General features: G+C 46.2%; 1 protein-coding gene across 7 annotated transcripts in view; it reads right to left on the bottom strand.

Moving 5' to 3' along the window:
* The window catches only part of SLC25A14 (solute carrier family 25 member 14), a 534240-nt gene that overhangs the window by 451406 nt on the left and 62404 nt on the right, over positions 1-20430 (bottom strand). For 2 of the 7 annotated variants that reach the window (XM_069613102.1, XM_069613103.1), the window contains exon 2: positions 12287-12369. The exons of the other annotated variants lie outside the window; for them this stretch is intronic. The gene's annotated coding sequence lies outside the window, so the exon portion shown is untranslated. The remainder of the gene's footprint in view (positions 1-12286; positions 12370-20430) is intronic. 7 annotated transcript variants of the gene reach the window in all.

The raw sequence follows: 20430 nt of genomic DNA, 5'->3' as shown, positions 1-20430 counted from the left end.
GATTATCTGTTACTATGTTGCTTGGAGCTCGAGAGAGAGATGTGATCTTGAGATGTTTGCGGGACTATATTAAACTTGGGGAAATAAAACTGAGCGCTGTATTGAACTTTGCTTCTTTGGTTATTAACATTCCTACACATTGTTAGTCTAAATGGTAAGGGAAAGTATAGGTTGTGGACACAGACAGACTTACCAATGGAACTATTTAACAAAAGGGAAATCCCACCTTAGCGTGATATATGATATGATATGATAGGTTATTTATAAGGCGCTTAATACCCAGAGGTTTCTAAGCGTACCCGGCGATCGAACCTGTGTTGCTCCGTATCGTCTTGCTTCCAAGGCGAGCACATTGCCCCTGAGCTATCCTCCTGAGCAGAGGGCAAGATAGGCTGTCAACCATCCTGACATTTGATTGAATTAAGTTCTTTAGTTTGAAATATAAGTCTCTTGTCTGTGTCGTGCTTCATGATGCCTTCACAGTACCATCACAGAACTTATCGTGAAGCTAAATATGGTCAGAGCCGCTGGTCTGGATGGTTTGTTGAATCTAACCATAACATCTATGAAGATGGATGTTATACATCGACTATTCCTACAAGTGGTGAGTCAGAGAAAGATGCCCACATCCTGGAAGTCTCCTTATATTATACCTATTTTTAAAAAGGGTAATAGAACCCCTATCCTGCAAATATAGGCACATTGCCCTTTTGAATATTATGAGCAAAATATTTGCCCAATTTATCGTGGAAAGTTTGGAGACCATTATGGATTATTAAAGGAAATTAATTGAATTGGAGTAAAATTCTACAGCACTGAGAAGAAATTAATTCCTGTAGGGAAACTCAATACAGTTGTCAGGAGCCTTTATGCCTTCACCCTTAGAGCAGAAGTGAGCCATTTTTAGCTCACTGTTACAACTGGTGAAATACACTCAAGTTAGGAAATATTTGCGCTGCGACTGACTGGAGTTTCACAGATAACAAACCTTGGGGTGAAGTAAGCATGAAAGGCCAGCATTGTTTGACAAATGGCCGGCTGTGTTTGACAAGGAAGAGAACGCAGAAAGGATTGTCTCCATCAACAAGTTGAGGTCATTTGTTTACTGAGAGCAATCCTACGTAAACCTACAACTATGTAGTAAAACGCATGCAGCAACTGATTTACTGCAAACCTTGAGGCTGCATCTAGACGGTGCTAAGGACCAAAAGCAAAGATAACAGAAGAATATGTACAGATTATTTGCTCGTTACTGGATGTTTGCCATAAATGACATTCAGTTTTGAGGAATATAAGACAGATGAAAATCTGCGTGCATATTTCTGAGGATCAGACGGGTGTTCGTGTTCATTTACTTCAGTGGCACCCTTCTTCCACCAACCCCTTCGAAAGCAAAAAACCATGATGTTTGTAATTCACCCGACAGCTGGTGCCTTATTGACCTTGGATATTTTCAAGCTGCTGAGGAGGAGCAGGAACCCGCTTCGACAACGGGGTAAGTATCCGTGGCTGCTTCCACCGCAAGCGTTATATCACCCTGCCATTTGCTCTAAAAAGCACACAATACAGAGTCTCGCTTTCAAACAGGATACCCAGGTTTAATAGGAGAAGTTTTGCAAAGTGTTTTTTTCTTTTTGGTTTAAAGGTTTAATAGGTTTGTTGTTTATTTCTCTCTGGGTCATCAACACAAATCCTCTGTAAGGAACCCATGGTGGCAACAGTAAAGACAGACACAAGTGATCACAGTTCAAGGGTGTTTATTAAACTGTATGCAGGTTGGAAAAATGCCTAATCTAAACCTAGATCTAAGATAGGAGCAAGCGTCGACCATCAAATGAAAATAAGGCAGTCCTAGTAGGGTTGTGTCAAATAAAAGGGGCCTGAAAGAGAAACCTATTGCCAAACCTTACACTAGCACCACAAAGGAGTGTGGGATGGTTTTCAAGAAAAGAAAGAAGTGTTCTCAAATAATATGCAAGGATGCGGTGGCTTGGGTCTCCCTTCCCCACATTTTGAGCACAGGGTTAAGTGAGATCTTGGAGCACAGCACACGCTTGAGCTTCCCCAGCATGAGACTACAGTTCCACTTTCAGCTCTCGGGACCGCCAACGGCCAAGTCTCTTTTCTCTTGAAAGTCACTTGCCTTCGAGGGCCTAACGTATTTCAGATAGTAAAACAAGTTTGTTTAACCACATGAAAGTTCGTTGGGAGTCTGTCTCAAACCCTGGGTCCCCCTCTTCTGGGCGCAGAACCTTCTCGAATCTCAGCCTCCCTCTACCGGGTTCAATAGGACTCTCTATTAGGTGAATAATGGCTCATCCCTGGATCCCATTCTTCCTGGCAAGCACCCAATACAGTCCTTACCGATATCAGGGCCTTCAATGGTTGAGTTTCCTACTTCCGAGGGCTGATAGTTCCACAAACAAAACTACATATAAAAGTTCCTTTCAGATTCAACTGAAAGTTCGTTTCTGGTTTTAGTTGTGGTGAGGATTCTTCACCCTTGGGTCCCCCTGTTCCAGGCGCTGCCCCCTCTTTATTTTCAGCCTCGCTCCACTATAGAGGTTCACTATGGCTTCAATGTACCATTGACATCTGTTGCAGCACACTTGAGCTATTGTCCTCGGTCTTCCGATTCCCTCTGTGGAGATTTTGCTGGTCTGCGTCGAAAAGGGCAAGGTCGTACCCCTCCTGGTCAGCCTCTCGATATTCGCCGCCTTTCTCCTCCTCCTGACCTGCTGGGCCTGGATAGCTGTCTCGTTGTACGGTGTGCCTTGCTCAAACTGTGCTCTCTTGCTCCACCTTTTATCCCTGTGGGGAAAGGAAAGAGCCGTCTGGTGTGTGTGTGTGTGATTCAGGTCAATTGCCTGACTTTGCTTGACCCTTGGGTTGGGGCATGTCAGGTAAACCGGTTTAGGGTTAGTCTAGTCTGTGGTTTTCTACATCAGGAGAAAGTGTTGGTGTCGGAAAAGGGGAGAGGTAGAGTTTCTAAATGTACTGCGTGGTAGGATGGGAAAAGGTGTTAGGAATGATAGCTTTTATACCAGGGGGGGTTGATAAACTTAGAAGGGTGAGATTGATAGTATTTATGAAACAGATGGGAATGACCAGGATTACTATCTTGAAATAAACAAGGGGGATTGTGGGAACTGTAGTATTTTATTTGAGAAGGTTGGGAGTGTAGGAAATAATAATCAGAGGGAGGGGAAGAAGAATGATTGGGAGTATTTGATAGGGAGCAGGAAAACAAGGATTCTGAGAAAGATGGTTTCTGACTACAACAACATGTGTAATGGATTCAGCAGAGGCGGAGGGGATGGTGGATTCTCAAAAGGGAAGTTTATCGGGGGGAAGGGAGGTCGATTTACTACAGCCCATAAAAGCCTCAGGGACCTCGCCTTTCTCGACCCTTTCTCCAGTATAGTATCGTGTCTCACCTAGGCATTTCCCAGAGCACAACCCTGGGCTCCCCTACCCAGGTGATTCTCCCTCACTCGTCCACCCCCAGGGTTGCTATACGAGAGCGCCAGCCCTTCCCTGGCCACCTGAAAAAGGGATTCTTGAGGTCGACCTGGGAGAATACCCTCAGGTTTCTCACAACTCCCTTTGTCGTCTCTGGGTCACTCTAGAAACCCTTTCCTTTGTTGTCTCTGGAGTGGTGTTCACTGGTTTCTTCCCTTGAAGAGAAGAATGGGTAATTCCCAATTACATGAACGCTGTGTACAGTACTCAGCTGACACGTCTGCAGCTAAGATGAAACACGCCTACGGCCCAGATTCAGTTACATTTGTTAAGTGGCAGGAAAATACCACTGGCAAAAGGGATGAAATAATTTCCACAATCAGTATCTTTTGATCAGGGGGTACTAAATTCTGTCCGGGTCCTACAGGACTCTAAAGGATATAAAGCTAATCACAATGAATGGTCAGCCTTTGCCCTATGGGGTAAAGAAGCATCTTGCCCATTTAGAGGGGGTGTGCATGGCACTAGGAGGTAGCCCTCATCATTTGACTGGGGAGGGGCAGTAGTGCCAAGCCTGGATATTGGAGCAGCATTACAGCATGGCGAGGAGTGGATGCAAGAAACATGGCAGTATGGACACCTCTGCTGGGCACCACCCTCTGGGTCAGCTGTCACACGTGGATGTGAATGAGGGCTTGTAGGCTGCTGCGGCCCCACTCCTAACCTACAGCTAATATGCCACAGCATGAAAGAGCCCATTGCGTCTATCATACCAGGTTGGCTGATTAATGCTAGTGTACATTCCCCTAAAACCAATCTGGAGGAAGAAAGCACCCGTGTCACTGAGGCACAGGTGAGAATAGGGCATGCTGAAGATGATGTCTTGAAAATGAAGATGACAATCCTTGCACTGGGTAAAGACCTTGTGGCAGTTCAAGCAAAATGTGATGACTTGGAATCGTGCTCCAGGCAAAAGAACATGCACATAGTGGGGGTCCCTGAGACAGAGTGACAAGGAAATATGGAGCGTTTGTGGAGGATCTTTTTAAGACCGTGCTGGGCTCCCCCGATCTCTCACTGCATAACGGGTGCATAGCTAACTCGCGCCTAGACCAAGACCCATAGCTCCACCCAGAACAATCATAGCCAAGATCTTAAATTATAGAGATTGTGACATGCTTCTGAGGTATGCGAGAGAAAAGGGCGCGTTACACTACAAATACAGCATGATCCAAAGGGAGTCTGCCAGTCTTCAAAAGAAAGGTGATCACTGCTTCCCTCAACGATGCTGGGAAAGATCCAGTCTCCAAAATCCCCCCCCAGCAATGAATATTCTGCTGTATTCATAAGCGCGCAGAAGCAATTCGGCTGCATTGCTCCACAAAATGGAGCAAAAGTGGATTTACTCTTGATACGGTGAAACATGGGTTAAACATCACCATAGAGTGGAACAATTTGATATACGCAGGGTGAAAACAGATATAGGTCAATAAATCCCTTTGCGTGAAATATTGTGCAGAACTTCTCGGTGATAAGATCCTCCACCATCATGGGACGATTAGATGCAGAATCCCTCATTTATCATGGATATCTCGAAGTACATGGAGGGGCAACCCTTTCTGGGACCCCCATTACATATGTGAGACTATGGTCAACAATAGGACCATGTCCCTTAATATGCCACTACCATAATAGGCATGATTTGAAACTTGTGGGCGTGGGACTACATGTCCCATAAGCTTGTGTACCATTTGCTAGAATATTCTATTTTCGCATAGCAGACAAGAGGTCCCCAACTGTTCCAAGAGAACAGATTACCATAACAGGCGGTCTGTCCCCACGACTATTCCGCAAGGGATTCACTTCTATATGATGGGTTGATACGTTGGGAGCACAATTTCCAGAAATTCCTGCCTTGTGTGCGGAGCAGTCAAAGGGATGTAATCCACAATTTTATTTGAAAGCTCTCATCCAGGTACTATAAACTTCTGAGAATATGATTAGTAGACTGTGAATTATAAAAACGGTGACACCAAAGCTATGCTGCGCTGCGTTCGGCGGTTCTGTTTCTGTGTCTATGAAGGATGGATGAAACACTGTTTCCTCCCGGGCGGCAATGGAATCGCCCAAAGTGAGAACGCACGCCGAGCAGAGAGCACAAGACAAGTCAGGGACTAACAAAACATTGTAAAGTTATGCGGCTAAAACTCAGGATGTTATGACCCCGGTATACATAGAAAAAATACGGGACGCACAGGATACACTGCGGTTACAGTCTTTGTATACACCAAAAAGGGATAGGTGAAGGGTGAAGATTGAATTGGATTACAGCTCCTAAACGAGGGCATCCCATTCATTAAATACGGAGCTGAATGGTAAAAAAAAAAAAATAGTCCATAGGCGCCCCTCTTCAAGAACGAACCTGGCCCATTGACCTGTTCTATGGAAAGGCACCCACTTGGGAGTCTGCAGCCGCACTTTAGCTCCCAGTACCTTTCACAGATGGGAAATATCCATTTGCATATAAGTCTTTGTCCCACCCACATGGGCAGTCCAGCACCAAAATGCTATGGCAATTCCCTTCTGAACAAGAGTACCAACAGCAACCCCATACACGCGTTTCAGCCTTGTTGGGCCTCATCAGTGAGGTGGAGCTGTGCCTCTCTGAGCACAGTGAGCAAGGGGTCCACATCTGGATGACCCTAGGAAACTTAGGATGACTAAACCTAAATCCCTTAAACAATGAAAAATTCCTGCCTTGTGTGCGGAGCAGTCAAAGGGATGTAATCCACAATTTTATTTGAAAGCTCTCATCCAGGTACTATAAACTTCTGAGAATATGATTAGTAGACTGTGAATTATAAAAACGGTGACACCAAAGCTATGCTGCGCTGCGTTCGGCGGTTCTGTTTCTGTGTCTATGAAGGATGGATGAAACACTGTTTCCTCCCGGGCGGCAATGGAATCGCCCAAAGTGAGAACGCACGCCGAGCAGAGAGCACAAGACAAGTCAGGGACTAACAAAACATTGTAAAGTTATGCGGCTAAAACTCAGGATGTTATGACCCCGGTATACATAGTAAATACGGGACGCACAGGATACACTGCGGTTACAGTCTTTGTATACACCAAAAAGGGATAGGTGAAGGGTGAAGATTGAATTGGATTACAGCTCCTAAACGAGGGCATCCCATTCATTAAATACGGAGCTGAATGGTAAAAAAAAAAAAATAGTCCATAGGCGCCCCTCTTCAAGAACGAACCTGGCCCATTGACCTGTTCTATGGAAAGGCACCCACTTGGGAGTCTGCAGCCGCACTTTAGCTCCCAGTACCTTTCACAGATGGGAAATATCCATTTGCATATAAGTCTTTGTCCCACCCACATGGGCAGTCCAGCACCAAAATGCTATGGCAATTCCTTTCACAGATGGGAAATATCCATTTGCATATCATGTGGGCGGGACAAAGGCTGATATGCAAATGGGTATTTTCCATCTGTGAAATGTACAGAGAGCTAAAATGTGGCTGCGGACTCTAGAGTGGGTACCATCCCATACAACAGGACATTCTTGCCATGTTCGTTCTCATAAAGGGGCGCCCATAACTAATATTTTGGTTCTGAATGGTGGTTACAGCGTGTATACCAGAGAGGGGAACTGCAGAATGCAATGTAGTTACGGCCCCCGTGTTTACTGGCATGTAGTAATGGACGAGTAATTGAATTCTAGCCCACACAGAACCGTAGGGTCCACGACTAAGGTGACTCATGCAAATCAGACAATACATGGGGGGTGCCGCTAAGTATTGGGGCACAAAATTTGTATAACTTCAAAAGATTTAGAATGGCTAAACATTCACCAGACCTCCCCTATGTGTTCTTGCAGGTGAGAGACTGCACCACAGAGATTGAACATTTCTTGTGAAATATGAGTGAGAGGATCACGACATAGGATCCTATAATTACTCTGAACCCCCCCGCCACTGAGGAGTGACAATACCAGTGGGTAAGGCATGGGAGAGTGAGCACAAAAAATGTGACCCATATGAAATGTTTAGCTGTGTGGGAAATGTATAACTGTGGATAGTTGTTTCTAGGGCGTTCAATTACAGGAAAAGAGCCCCCCTTCCCCCTTGTTTCCTTGGTGGAGTGCACGCCAAAAGAGAGTGAGTATTGTTACTTCCTTCTTGTGGCAACTGGTTACTGAATACTGTGGGAATTGATGCAAGATGTGTAGAGGTAGGTTAGGATTGCAATTCTCCTTTCCTTCTGCCTCTGCTTGATAGGCTCCGGCGAAAAGTGATCAGGTTGCGCAAGCATTTCGGATTTGGTCCATAGTCTTGAACCTCCTCCAAGAATTGAGTTGGAGGTGAGTAAAATGCATGTAACAACTGATGTGTTACATAAACAAGTGTTTGTGCTTTGATTTGAAAGAAATGAGGATGGCAAGACCATGGGTGGTAATTAGGTTTTAAATGTGTACTTCTTAGATGATGTTTGTGAACTCCATACATATAGAAGTGAGGCACCAACTTTCATCAAGGGGTGTAGATCATTTTTTAAACAATTTTGTTGCTGTATGGTCATATATGTTCACAAGACCGTTTGTGAATGTACTGTGGAGTAGTATTAGTGAGTATGTCTGATGGAGTCGAGTTAGGGGAATATGAATTGTTATGTATATATACACAAACAACGTTTTTTAACAAAAAGCCTATTTTTGTGTTGGACCACAAAATAATTGTGATCTATGAAAATAAACTGCTAGATGTTTTGTAAAGAAATTAGTACATTTTCTTGCCATCCTCACTCTCTCGGTCCACTAGTGGGGCCAAGCCTTCAGATTTGGAAGTCTGAGAATGTTACTCTATGTTTAGTGCAATTCAGTAAAATGATTTTAGGGAGTTAAAAAAAAAAAACATCATGATTCCTATTCCCACATGGTATCTTTTTTAGGAAAGTCAAAAGTAGATTTTATCTCTACTTTTGATATTGTTTTCTCAAACGTACTTCTTTGAACCTTGTTATTCAGTCATATTAAAAGATGCAGTTTTATCTAAAAGATCCTCTTCGAACTAACAGTAATAATAATAAAGTACCAGGATGATAGCTCAGAGGCAACTTGCTGGTCTTGGAAGAATGACAATGCTGAGCAGCACAGGTTTGAATCCCGGTCCCATGCTTAGAGGCTTGGCTTCCTGCATGTAGCGCAATAGAAGAACCCCATTTCTGTTTGAATTACCTTCCTGTGCCTTTGTTCTGCTGGCTAGTGATTCGAACATATACATGGAGATGTATGGGTGAAGCATGGGCACCCTCATGTGTCCATTGTTTCTGATTTTCTGTTGGGGGGATTTGTATTCCTTACTTTTGTTGAGCATTTGCCGGCCTTTAGGGAGTAAAATGCAGCTTCCCTGTAGATTGACAACGACAATCAGGAGAATCTGACGGCTCATTAGAAATGGCCACATAAGTCTTCGATAAAGTCAGCACGTCATAAGCACTCTGAGCCATGGCTTCAAGGGTTTCCCACATTGCATTTGCAGTTATGAGGCGATGCAGATGTGCATCACAAGATTAGTTTGCAGTCAACAGTGTTCTGTTGCTGTGTGATCAGACTTGAGCAAAGGCCTACACCATATGGCCAGAAGTCAGGACATCCCTCATCAGACCTGGGATGAGGGGCCTGAATCTCTGTATTGCTGCGGTGGATCTCGAGTCAGCTTTGAAACATCCTGCTGTTAAGAGCAGAAAGACAAGATCGGAGGTTTGCAATCATGAAATAAATTCAGACCATGATGTAATTAAAGGATGATTTTCATACCATAAGAATGTGTAAATAATCTGAGATCCAAAGACTAAACTGGGTAAGAGCATTAACATGTACACTAAACAATAACGGCAAAATAACCCATTCTTCTGGTGTTCCAAAAGTGAATGTGTGCATAAGTGATTGCTATGGCAGAAGGGATATTTTAAGAACGATCTTTAAGAAACAAAGCCATACTCTTTAAAGCCAGCCCATGGACATCCATCTGGGGAAGGCAGTTGAATAACAGCTGACGATTGACAATGTCAAAAGCTGAAGATACAAACTAATAAAATGAGTGTTCACAAACTACCATCCGCTACTACAAAACACTAGTTACAAAACCGCCACCAAAGCACATTATCATAATGACGGATAAGTACGGTTGCCTACTGGAAAGCACTGTTTAATGATACGAGTCGAGAAACCAGCTCATCTGCTAAAGGGATGAATCCAGAGTCTCATTTTCAGAAGATAACAAACACACAAGTGGCTACTAAGGTGAATGACTCCGTTCCTAATTACCCATCGCTACCAAAAGAACTTTTCCAAAAGTTTTGCAGCATAGTCCAATACTTAGCCATATCTAAAGAAAAGTTGCTATTCCAGGTCAAGTGACTGCCACCAGAGGGTATCAGGTAATATTATCCCCATCAAAAATATTGCCGTATATATATATATATATATATGGTCGTCGGGAACAGCCGTAGGTGATATTTTTAGTGGGGATAATATTAGAGTTTTATGGGTCCGGGGGTTGCAGGGGTGCCCCCGCTCCTTTTAGAATAATACAGAGGTTGCGGGGGTGTTATTAACGCATGGAAGTTAGAGCGAATAATTCCAGAGATGCTGATTCTCAGGATTGTGCTTTAAAACCTTACCGAGAAATAATAAAAGCTTTCAATTATTTAATCATCTGCGAGGACGAGGCAAACAAATATATATATATATATTTATATATATATATATATGGGGCAGGTGTGGAGAGCAGAGAAGAAAATCAAGGGAATAGGTAGTCAGAAAAAGATAAGAGGGCAAGAAAAGTCATATTGGCCAGTACCTTCAGGGTCATGACATTTCACAGCATGTCAAACCACAATTTCACATGCCCAGTGATATTTATATTTGGGGCAGATGTTCAATGCAATTTGCAGTTGTGCCAAAATATCAACAAATGCAGCTTCAAACATAACAATTTAGGTTGGTGGACAATCGCCAAATAAAATCACTGCAAGCATGCACTTTACCAAAACCAATTCAACACAGGGCTTTTTAGGCAGCACGAGTGAAATAGGATCCCTAAAGGATATCATGAAAATTACACATCAAGCCAAGTTGTATTAGTGTCTAATACAAAGAAACCACTTAAACAAGACTGCATGTTCATGTACCCCTATATAAATTACAAAGAATCCAAGTGCAGCTAAACATAACAATGAAGAGCGGTAAAATAAAAGAGAAAGAACTTTTTAAAAACTGAAAGGCGTAACCCCATCCCACTAGAACGCCTGCTATGAAACAAAACGTGCCTATTACAACCACTCCACTAACTGTTAAGCAAATGTTCCGGGAGTGGAAAAAGGGGAATATTGAAATGGGTGAGAAATACCTCTTATCTGGGGAGGCTTCATCAAGGAGGAACGCAGCTTCAAAACGTACTGTGCACTGGAAAAAGTGGGTTATTGGAAATCGGGTTCTTCACAAAATAATTAAGTCTGTTGCCTTTGCAAATGCATATTTGTGCGGCTAAAGTGAAGCAGTTGTGTAGGACACTCCTAGTGGCCAAGAAACAAATATTAAAATATTGGAAGAGCAATAGGAGGCTGATATTCTGAGGATTGGCTGCAAGATATGGTTCTTCTCTCGGCAAGGAAAACTTGATGATTCTGAGAATATTTGTTGTGAGCTTAACAAACTTTAAACAGGATTAGTTCGGTTTGGTGAGATATTTAAAAGGGTCCTTATATCACCCCCCTTTCTTTTTCTTTCTCTCATTCTGCATCTTATCTATTCTTCTAAACTTAATGTTGGGATTAGGTACTGGTTTGCATTCACAGATTTCTGATTAACTTGTGAGTGAATCGTTGAAATTTGGGAGTAGCGCTTATAGTAGCAGTACTGACTATTAAACTATATCGCAAGAGGTTTATTGTTTGTGTTTTATTAAGAATATTTCTTTTTTACCGTCAGGCAGAAATTAACATCCACAGGTTTTCATATACCAACAGGCTATATAAAATGGCTACATTCGACTAGGTCCTTAAACGTCACCATCTGATGCTACCGACTATGGCATTTCACTGGCATGAAGAAGACTGCTGGCTGTCACGCATACCAAAAGGAGTTTGTTCCAGAACGCAATGTCAACCCTAGTCGCTAGTTATAAGACTGTAGTGCCCTTCATGTTTCAGCAGTTTTTGCCCTCATAATTGCCATGTGCATGCAACCGGCAAGAATGATCAGTCCCGAGCACCATCATATCATGCTGTTAATATTCCACTTTACTTCAATGTTCCTACAATTCCAGCTCTACAGTGGGAATGAGTTTAATCAGCCACCTCCCTAATTAACTGAGAGAAAGCTTATTGAACGAAATGCCCTAGTCTACATGTGGGAGCCTGCATGGCTCTGATAACACTTTGAAATGTGGTTGGGATTCAAATTTCGCAATTTCTCTACTAACTCCCCTGCCCTCCTCACAATGCCAGCAACCCTTTGGGAATTCCACTAGCGTTGTAAAAACGGGCCCCTTCCTAAGCCAGTGCTAAGCTTCTTTTGGAAATCAGCTGCAAACACCATCCCTTCCCAAACTCCTGTGTGTGCTGCAGTTACTTCCTTGTGTTCAAAGATGGCCTGAATGTGTATCCAAGGCACTAAACGTTTGCTGGGAGATCTCGCGCTTTACACAAAAAGCTGCATAGTTGAAGTATTTCCAAGTCTGCTCAGGGGAAAACAAGTAGATGTGGTTATGCAGGTCCACGCAAAGCAATTAATGGAAAAGGTGTTTCTATTTACCTAGAGATAGTTTTCCTGTTGTGTTCCTTTTTCAAAGAATCGGTAATAATTTTCAAGGCAATTGTCCTGCTTCAGCACAACACCTTCAGAAAACAAAGGGAAAATATATATATCCTGTGTAGAATAGTAACTTGAACTTCATGTAAACAAATACATTGCTGATTGGGAGTGATCTGCTGTTGTCTCCGGTTCCTAGTGATTCCATCAACAGCCAAACCATCGACAACCATACCATTGACAAAAAAGGCATGGGGGAAAAAAAAAAAAACATTGAATGCATTTTTTTTTTTTTAAATGGGGTGTTCCCCCCCAACCCCCTTTTTGAAACACATTTTTACTAAAATAAACCCTTTACCATTTAAAAAAATGCATTCGATGTTTTTTTTTATGCATTTTTTTCAATGGTATGGTCTGTCAATGCTTTGGATTGGATGCAATGACCAGATACCGTTGTCTCCACGTGTTAACTTCCAGTCTAGCAAAAGAGAAACAGCTGGCCTGGGGATAATCCTCTTCTTTGCAATATCATCTGCCTGGGCAAGGTCCTCCCTCCTTGTGCCTTTCAGACATAGGCCATCCCTCTCCCCTTATTGGATCATATCATCCAATCCGCTGGCCAATTACAGCATGTGCAGGAGGTGCACCTGGTGTGACCTTCCACAACAATAAATATTCTGCTAACTGCTCCACAACTGATACGCGAGGACTCGAACCTGCCTGTATGACTGGACCATAATCTTTATTACACCCAGTCCCTTTTCCACATCCCATTACTTACTTGAGAGGTAACCTACCTCGATCCTAAGGAATACTTCAATTTCTACTTCCTTTTGCCTTGCTCTACTCCAGGTGGGAGGGATGGGCGACCCCCAGTGGCCCAGCATGTTGCAGTTAATGGCCAATCCTTGGGCTCACTCCACCCAGGCAGGGCAGAAGAGGTGGAATTTAAATATTGTGACAGGGAAGAGCAAGACTAGGAACGAAGATTACTTGTACATCATCCAGGCAGTAGCACCAGTCCCTCGTCCTTGTCTCAGTACTCACTTGTGAGATATACTAAATCCAGAGCTGGATGGGCCTAAAGAAAAAACTCAGATCACAAAGTTAACATTCAGAGACTTTTCCCAGCATTCCCTTAATGCACTAAGAGCTGCCCATTGAGCCAATAAGGTAAACACAGCTAGCCCCATGTCAACCCATGTTGAAGGAAGTGTATTACATTTTGGAATCCCACCTACTAGGGCTAGAAGAACAAGTTACTTTCTTACATGGTAACGTTCTTTCGATGGGATGATTTCAACAACGTATTCCACATCTATGACAGGTAAGCACCACAGCTGTGCTGTTTCGGAAAATGTTTTGGCGTCTGTGTCCTGCGTCGATACGCTGTCCTCGAGGGCGTCCGTCAAGCCGATGTCATCGGATGTTGTAAGTAGGACGCACGACACCCGTAGCCTCATTTGTAGTTTTTTCCCAGAACGTGTGGCACCAATCTTTTGCCAGAATGACTACAGAAAGCCTTGCGGAAAATCGCATAAGAAATTCTGTAGAGGGGCAGGCTGGGAGGGTACGATGTGGAATACGCCGTCTGAACATCCCATCAAAAGAACGTTACCAGGTAAGAAAGTAACTTGTTCTTTGAGGGGATTTGTTCCTGCAAGGTATTCCACATCTATGACAGACTCCCAAAGCAGTACCAACGTATGGAGGTGGGAAAAGAATTAAAAATTTAGAATGCCCAATCAAATTGCAGAATAGAGGACCGCCTTACCAAAGGCTAAGTCTTGCCCAGGGTTAGAGTCCAGGGAGTAATGTTTTACAAAAGTATGGATAGAGGCCCATGTGGCTGCTTCACAAATGTTACGAATGGGAACACCCCTCTGCAGAGCAGTGGAGGCAGCCACACCCCTAGTAGAATGGGCCCTCAAGCCTACTGGAGGGTCCTTACCCGCCAGACGGTAGAATTCCGAGATGGTAAAGATAATACATTTGGACAAGGTCTGCTTAGTAACAGCTTGACCCAAACGCCTTCCAGCGTACCCAACAAAGAGCTGATCGTCCACTCTGACCCGGGACATGCGTAAGATGTAGAAGCTTAACGCTCTCCTAGGATCCAACCTATGGAGCCTCTCCTCTTCCTTACCAGGATGCGGAGGAAAATAGAACGCCGGAAGAATAACCTTCTGGCTTAAATGAAATTCCGACACAACCTTCGGAAGAAAAGAAGGACGAACCCTAATGACAACCCTGTCCTTGTGGAACACCGTGAAGGGTGGCTTGGTGGATAGTGCCTGCAACTCACTCACTCTGCGAGTGGAAGTAACCACAACTAAAAAAACAGTTTTAAAGGGCAACAGTCTCAAAGGACAAGAATGTAAAGGCTCAAACGGAGCTCCCATTAGGAATTTTAGGACCAGGTTCAAATCCCAACCGGGCACCTGGAAAGGCGACGGTGGGAACACATTAGTGAGCCCTTTCAGAAACTGAGAAATCAAAGGAATCTTAAAATAAGAACACTCCTCAGACGAGTGCTTAAATATGGACAGCGCCACCAGTTAACCTTTAATGGTACCCGCTTGCAGGCCCTTGTGGGCGAACGAAAGCAAAAAAGACAGAACCACAGGAATGGCATATGACAAAGGATCCACATTCTTAACCCTGCAACAGTCGCAGAACTTTCTCCAACGGCACAGGGACTTTGTTGCGGGCCTTCTGGATGAAAGCAACACCTCCATCACGTCTTCAGGGAGGTCCCAATCCTTATACCTCAACCTTTCAGAAGCCAAGCATGAAGGTTAAGGGACTTGACCTCTGGATGGAGAACCTGACCCCCCTCCCGTGATGAGCAGATTGTCTCGGTAGGGAAGACGGCATGGAGGGCAGATGGACATGTAGAGAAGGTCCGGGTACCACGTTCTCCTGGCCCATGCCGGAGCAATGAGGATCATTCAGGAACCGAACCTCCGTAACCTCTGCAACACTTGCGGAATGACGGGGACTGGAGGAAACCCGTACAGCAGTGGGAAGGACCACTCCACTATGAACGCATCCCCTAAGGCTCCTCTTGGAGGAAATACCCGCAAGCAGAATCTTTTGCACTTCCGGTTGACACTGGTGGCGAAGAGATCCACTTGTGGGGTCCCCAAAAGGCGAAGATCTCCAGGAGAATCTCCTGAGCCAGCTCCCACTCGTGAGAGGCCATGCTCTGCCTGCTCAGAGCGTCCGCCGCCACGTTTCCGTCTCCGGCCAGATTAACTGCCGAGATCGAAATTTCCTGCTGGATGGCCCAGAATCAGAGCTGCATCACCTCTCTGCACAGAGGGGGAGACCCTGCCCCCCCTTTTTGTTGAGGTAGTGCATGGCCACTGTATTGTCCGTCAGAATCAGGACACTCTTCCCCCGCATAGACGTCGGAAAAGCCTTCAGGGCTAGCCTGATGGCCCTCAGCTCCAACAGATTGATATGGGGTCTGGACTCCAACGGAGACCAACGACCACTGACTGTCAACTCATTGGCATGAGCTCCCCATCCCGTGAGGGACGCGTCGGTCACAATCATTACCTCCGGCCAGGGTAGCCAAAATGGAGCCCCCTTCATCAGATTGCCTTCGACGGCCCACCACAGAAGATCCTGGGCGACTGAGGGCGGCACCTGAACAGGGTCCGACATCCTGCCGGAGGACTGCGACCACTGCAGCTTGAGAGCCCATTGCAGAGATCTCATCCACAACCTGGCCTCTGGCACCAGAAGAATGCAGGATGCCATGAGGCCGAGCAACCTCAAGAACTCGAACGCCGGGAGACTCTGGGCATGTTGAAACTTGTGCACCATCTGCAGAATGTGATGAGCCCTCACCTGGGGAGGCGAACACTGCCCCCGGGATGTGTCGAGCATTGCTCCGATGTACTGGAGCCGCTGGGTAGGTGTCAAGTGGGACTTCTTTAAGTTTAGGGAGAAGCCCGGCTTGTGAAGGGAGTGGCAGGTGACTGACAGATGATCCAGGACTTGCTCGGGAGAATGTGCCCTGATCAACCAATTGTCCAGGTAGGGGTAGACGTGAATCCCCCTTTCCTGAGATACGCTGCCACCACCATGAGCTTGGTGAAGATCCTCGGGGCGGAGGTCAATCCGAACGGCAGGACCCGAAACTGAAAATGCGAGTCGAAAAACCGGGAACCTCAGGTACTTCTTGTGCTTGGGATGAATTGGCACATGAAAGTAAGCGTCCTTGAGGTCGAGAGACACCAACCAGTCCTGAAGTTGAAGGGCCTGGAGGACTTCAGAAAGAGTAACCATCTTGAACTTGTCCTTCCTGAGGAGCTTGTTCAAACCACGCGAGTCCATGATGGGTCTCAATCCCCAGTCTTTTTTCGGAATCAAAAAATATGGGGAAATAGCAACCCTTGTTCCTCTCCGCTACAGGCACCAGTTCTATGGCGCCTTTCTCCAGCAGGTGCGCAAGGAGCGGATCCGGACTCTTCAAAGAGAGATTACCTGGTGCATTGTCGTGAGGCCTCTGCCGGAAAGGAAGACAGTAGCCATGGGCTATGATCTCCAGAACCCACACATCTGAAGTAATGGCACGCCATTCTACAAGATGCTGCGCCAGCCTTCCCCCAACCGGCAAACCATGGGACATGGCCTCATGACTGAGCTGAAGCGGCTGCGGCAGTGCCTGAGGGCAAAGAGGCAACTGCCCGAGCAGCCTTGGCAACTCGAGTACCTTGTTTTCCAACTCTGGTACTCCTACGTGGCCCCTTTGACTTGCAGCTCCCCTCGATCTACCAAATTAAGAGTAGTATCAAAAGGAACCTCCCCTCCATTGCTGTCCCCTAGGACGAAAAGGCGGAGGTTGATGGACTGTAGCGCTCAGTGACTTTGCTGCAGCTTTGGAGGTCTGCAACCTCTCAAGGCTCTCGTCAGCCTTGCTGCCAAAAAGATGTACACCATCAAAGGGCATGTTGAGAAGCCGGGCTTGTACGTCAGGAGCAAACCCCGACTTCCGCAACCACGCAAATCTGCGCATCACGGTGCTCGCCGCCATGGACCGGCTGACACAGTCTGCCATGTCCAGACCCGACTGAACGGATTCACATATGGCATCCTTGCCATCCTGAACGAGGGCAAGAAAACCATCCCGTTCCTCCCCTTCGGGAATATGTTCAGCCGCCAAGGACACACAATTCCACAGAGTGTGAGTGAAACGTGCTAAGGCACACACGGAGTTGGCTGCCTGTAAAGCCGTACCCTCTGAAGAAAACACTTTCTTCGCCCAGCCATCAAAACGTTTGTCATCCCTATCCGGAGGGATGGTAGGGTACGACGCCTGCTTTGCGGGGGCCGTGGCCGCCTGCACCACCAAACTCTCCGGAGTGGGTTCCGTAGTCAAGTAGCAGGGGTCGCTACTGGCTGGACGGTATTTTTTCGGCAACGACTTGCTCACTGCAGGGAGACTCTCCGGAGCAGTCCAAGCCGCTGCCACCCTTCTCTGTAAAGCCATATGAAATGGCAGCACCGCGTCGGTGGGTGGACCCTGGTCAAGGATATCCATCAGGTCATCCTGCAGAAAATCCACTGGTGGCGCAGACCACCCCAGGTACCCCGCCACGCTCGACATGAGACGCCGGTATGAAGACTCGGCGTGCGTGCCAGGCTCAGGCCTACCGAACTCAACTTCCGGAAAGGTGTCCAGACCACTGGCGTTGTGCAAAGACTGACACAGGTCTTCCAACTGGCTATGACCAGACAAGAGTTCGTCAGTAACCTCATCAGGAACCAAACCTTAATCAGACCCTTCATCAGACCCTTCATCCACCTCAGAGATGTGATCCAGAGGCTGGAATAAATCCCTGGATGAGGGCACAGAAAAAGGATCAAATACAGGCCTCACTGACTTCTTCAGGGCCTCCTCAGTTTCCACCGATGCACTGGGTACCTCCGGTAAAGCCTCCACAAAAAGCATTGAGGGAATCGGCGTTGAGTGTGGCACCAATGGCTTCGACACAGGCCTCGAGGGCGGTGCCCCAAGCGCGTCCTTCGACGGCCTCGGCGCTGATGACTTCCTCGGTGGCGGAGCCTCGAGAGAGTCCCTCGACGGACATGGCGCCGATGGCATCGACAGTCTCGAGGGCATCGAGGACCGGGACCTGGAGTGGGCATGGCTAGAGCGATCCACCTTGTCCGATCGGGACCTCGACGGCTCTGGATGATCGCGCCGACCGCCCGAGCCTGAAGGCGTGCGAGCGGTGATGCTAGCGCGTGCCCTGCCGGCTTCTCGCGAAGGCGCGGACGGAACAGAGCCCTGCGATTCGAAAATCGCCATCATCTCCTTACGAAACGCGTCCCATTCCGCAGGAGAGGAATGCTTGTTGGGACAAGCAACCCGCCGTCTGGCGGAGTCCTCGGACGAGGAAGGCGACCGGTGACGGCGCTTCTGCGAGTGCCTGGAGGAGGCAGAGGAATGGCGGGAACCACTCCAGGACTGAGACCCCCTGGATTTACGCTGACACGCAGAGTCGCCTCTCGAATCGTCGGTCGAAAGTCCATCTGATTTCGACTTTCGTGGTTTGGAAACCCTACCTACAGATAGCTTCTTCCGCTCCCGCAAGGCCTTCGACGTCAAAGACTGGCAATCGTCACAGTCATCGGTGGCGTGGTCCTCGCCGAGGCACCAGAGGCAGACGTTGTGCGGGTCTGTAAGTGACATCTTGGAACCGCAGTCCTGACACTTCTTGAATCCCGACCGCGCAGTAGAAGACGATGAAGACATGATATCTTCACAAATAACCAAGTTTGAAGAACCGATAGAATTATCAGAAGAACCAAGACGCGCCGAGATCTCCGAAGCAAACACGTTCGTGGAAAAAACAGAACTGAGGCTACTGGTGTCGTGCGTCCTACTTATAACATCCGGTGACGTCGGCTCGACGGAGGCCCTCGAGGACAGCATATCGATGTCATTGACGCAGGACGCAGAAAAATATTCCGAAGCAGCACTGCTGTGCCGATTACCTGTCATAGATGTGGAATACGTCGGAGGAACAAATCCCCTCGAAATGTGTGTCTGAAAATAACTCAAATTCCAATCACAGGGTTCCAAAATAAGATTAAATGAACAGAGCTAAAACCTTCTCCTGGGTGGCAGGCATCACCCAGTAGGGAGGAGCTATCGCTATGGAACCAGGAGCGAGTACCCAGCGCACCGCAAATCTAACTTCCACATAAGAGGCATGCTTTCACTTTTTGTCTCTTATGCATGATTCATTATGTTTAAATGTGTAGTAGATGTGTCCTAATTATTGTTTATAAGCATTCTAAAATATTCACTGTTAATGTTACATATGCATGTTTGTAAAGGAACCAATTGGCCTGGAGAGCCACATGTAGTGCCTAATAGTTGTTTTCAAGCTAACCAGGCTCTCCTAGGCTACAAGCAGGAGCTAAATGTATCCCAGCTCACCTCAATTTCAAACCCTGCATCATGATTTCCGAGTGTGGAATGACTTTCATAATTCTTGAATGCTTGTGGTAATTCTACAGGCAATCCCTGGAGCTGAAGCCCCTGCCTCTACATTTCCAGGCCCCCAAAACTGGCTTTCGAAAATCCCCCACCATTCCCTTCTTGGTACCTTTTGACAGGATACTGATGGTTCTGGAGGAGATACCCCACGGAGGTAGCCATCTCTAGAATCAGAGCACACCAAGTACTGCAGCTCTAAACGTGGCTATCAGGATGACTTCCACTGCGGAGTCCCAAATATCAATCACAACTTCCAAAAGCAGCGAAAGCAGAGGAAAGGCATAAAATAGACGCTTCAGTCACTGGATGGTAAGCATTCTCTCATTTACAGGTAGTGTTCGATTTAACCCCCTACCCCCTCCTTAAAAGCCATCACAATTTTGCAGTTTTGAAGCTCCCTCCACAACTTATCAACCGCTCCTTACCAACCTATATGCTGTGATTCTGCTGCTGCTTCGGAGACTGAAAAGAGCACTGCCTCTTCATTTCATGTTCATCTCTGTCTTCTGTTGAATTATCTCCGGGTTACTTTGAAAATATACACGCTTCCCAAGTGTAGCCATTCACCCGGGTGTTCAGAGCTAAGAATTGATGCCAATTTTTTTCTCAGTTTCATTCTTTGTCC

Source organism: Ambystoma mexicanum, chromosome 5p, assembly GCF_040938575.1.
Source record: "Ambystoma mexicanum isolate Mex_15411 chromosome 5p, UKY_AmexF1_1, whole genome shotgun sequence".
In the NCBI taxonomy this organism is placed as follows: domain Eukaryota; kingdom Metazoa; phylum Chordata; class Amphibia; order Caudata; family Ambystomatidae; genus Ambystoma; species Ambystoma mexicanum.
The sequence above is the reverse complement of the archived record's forward strand: the minus strand, read 5'-3'. Positions and strand labels throughout refer to the sequence as shown.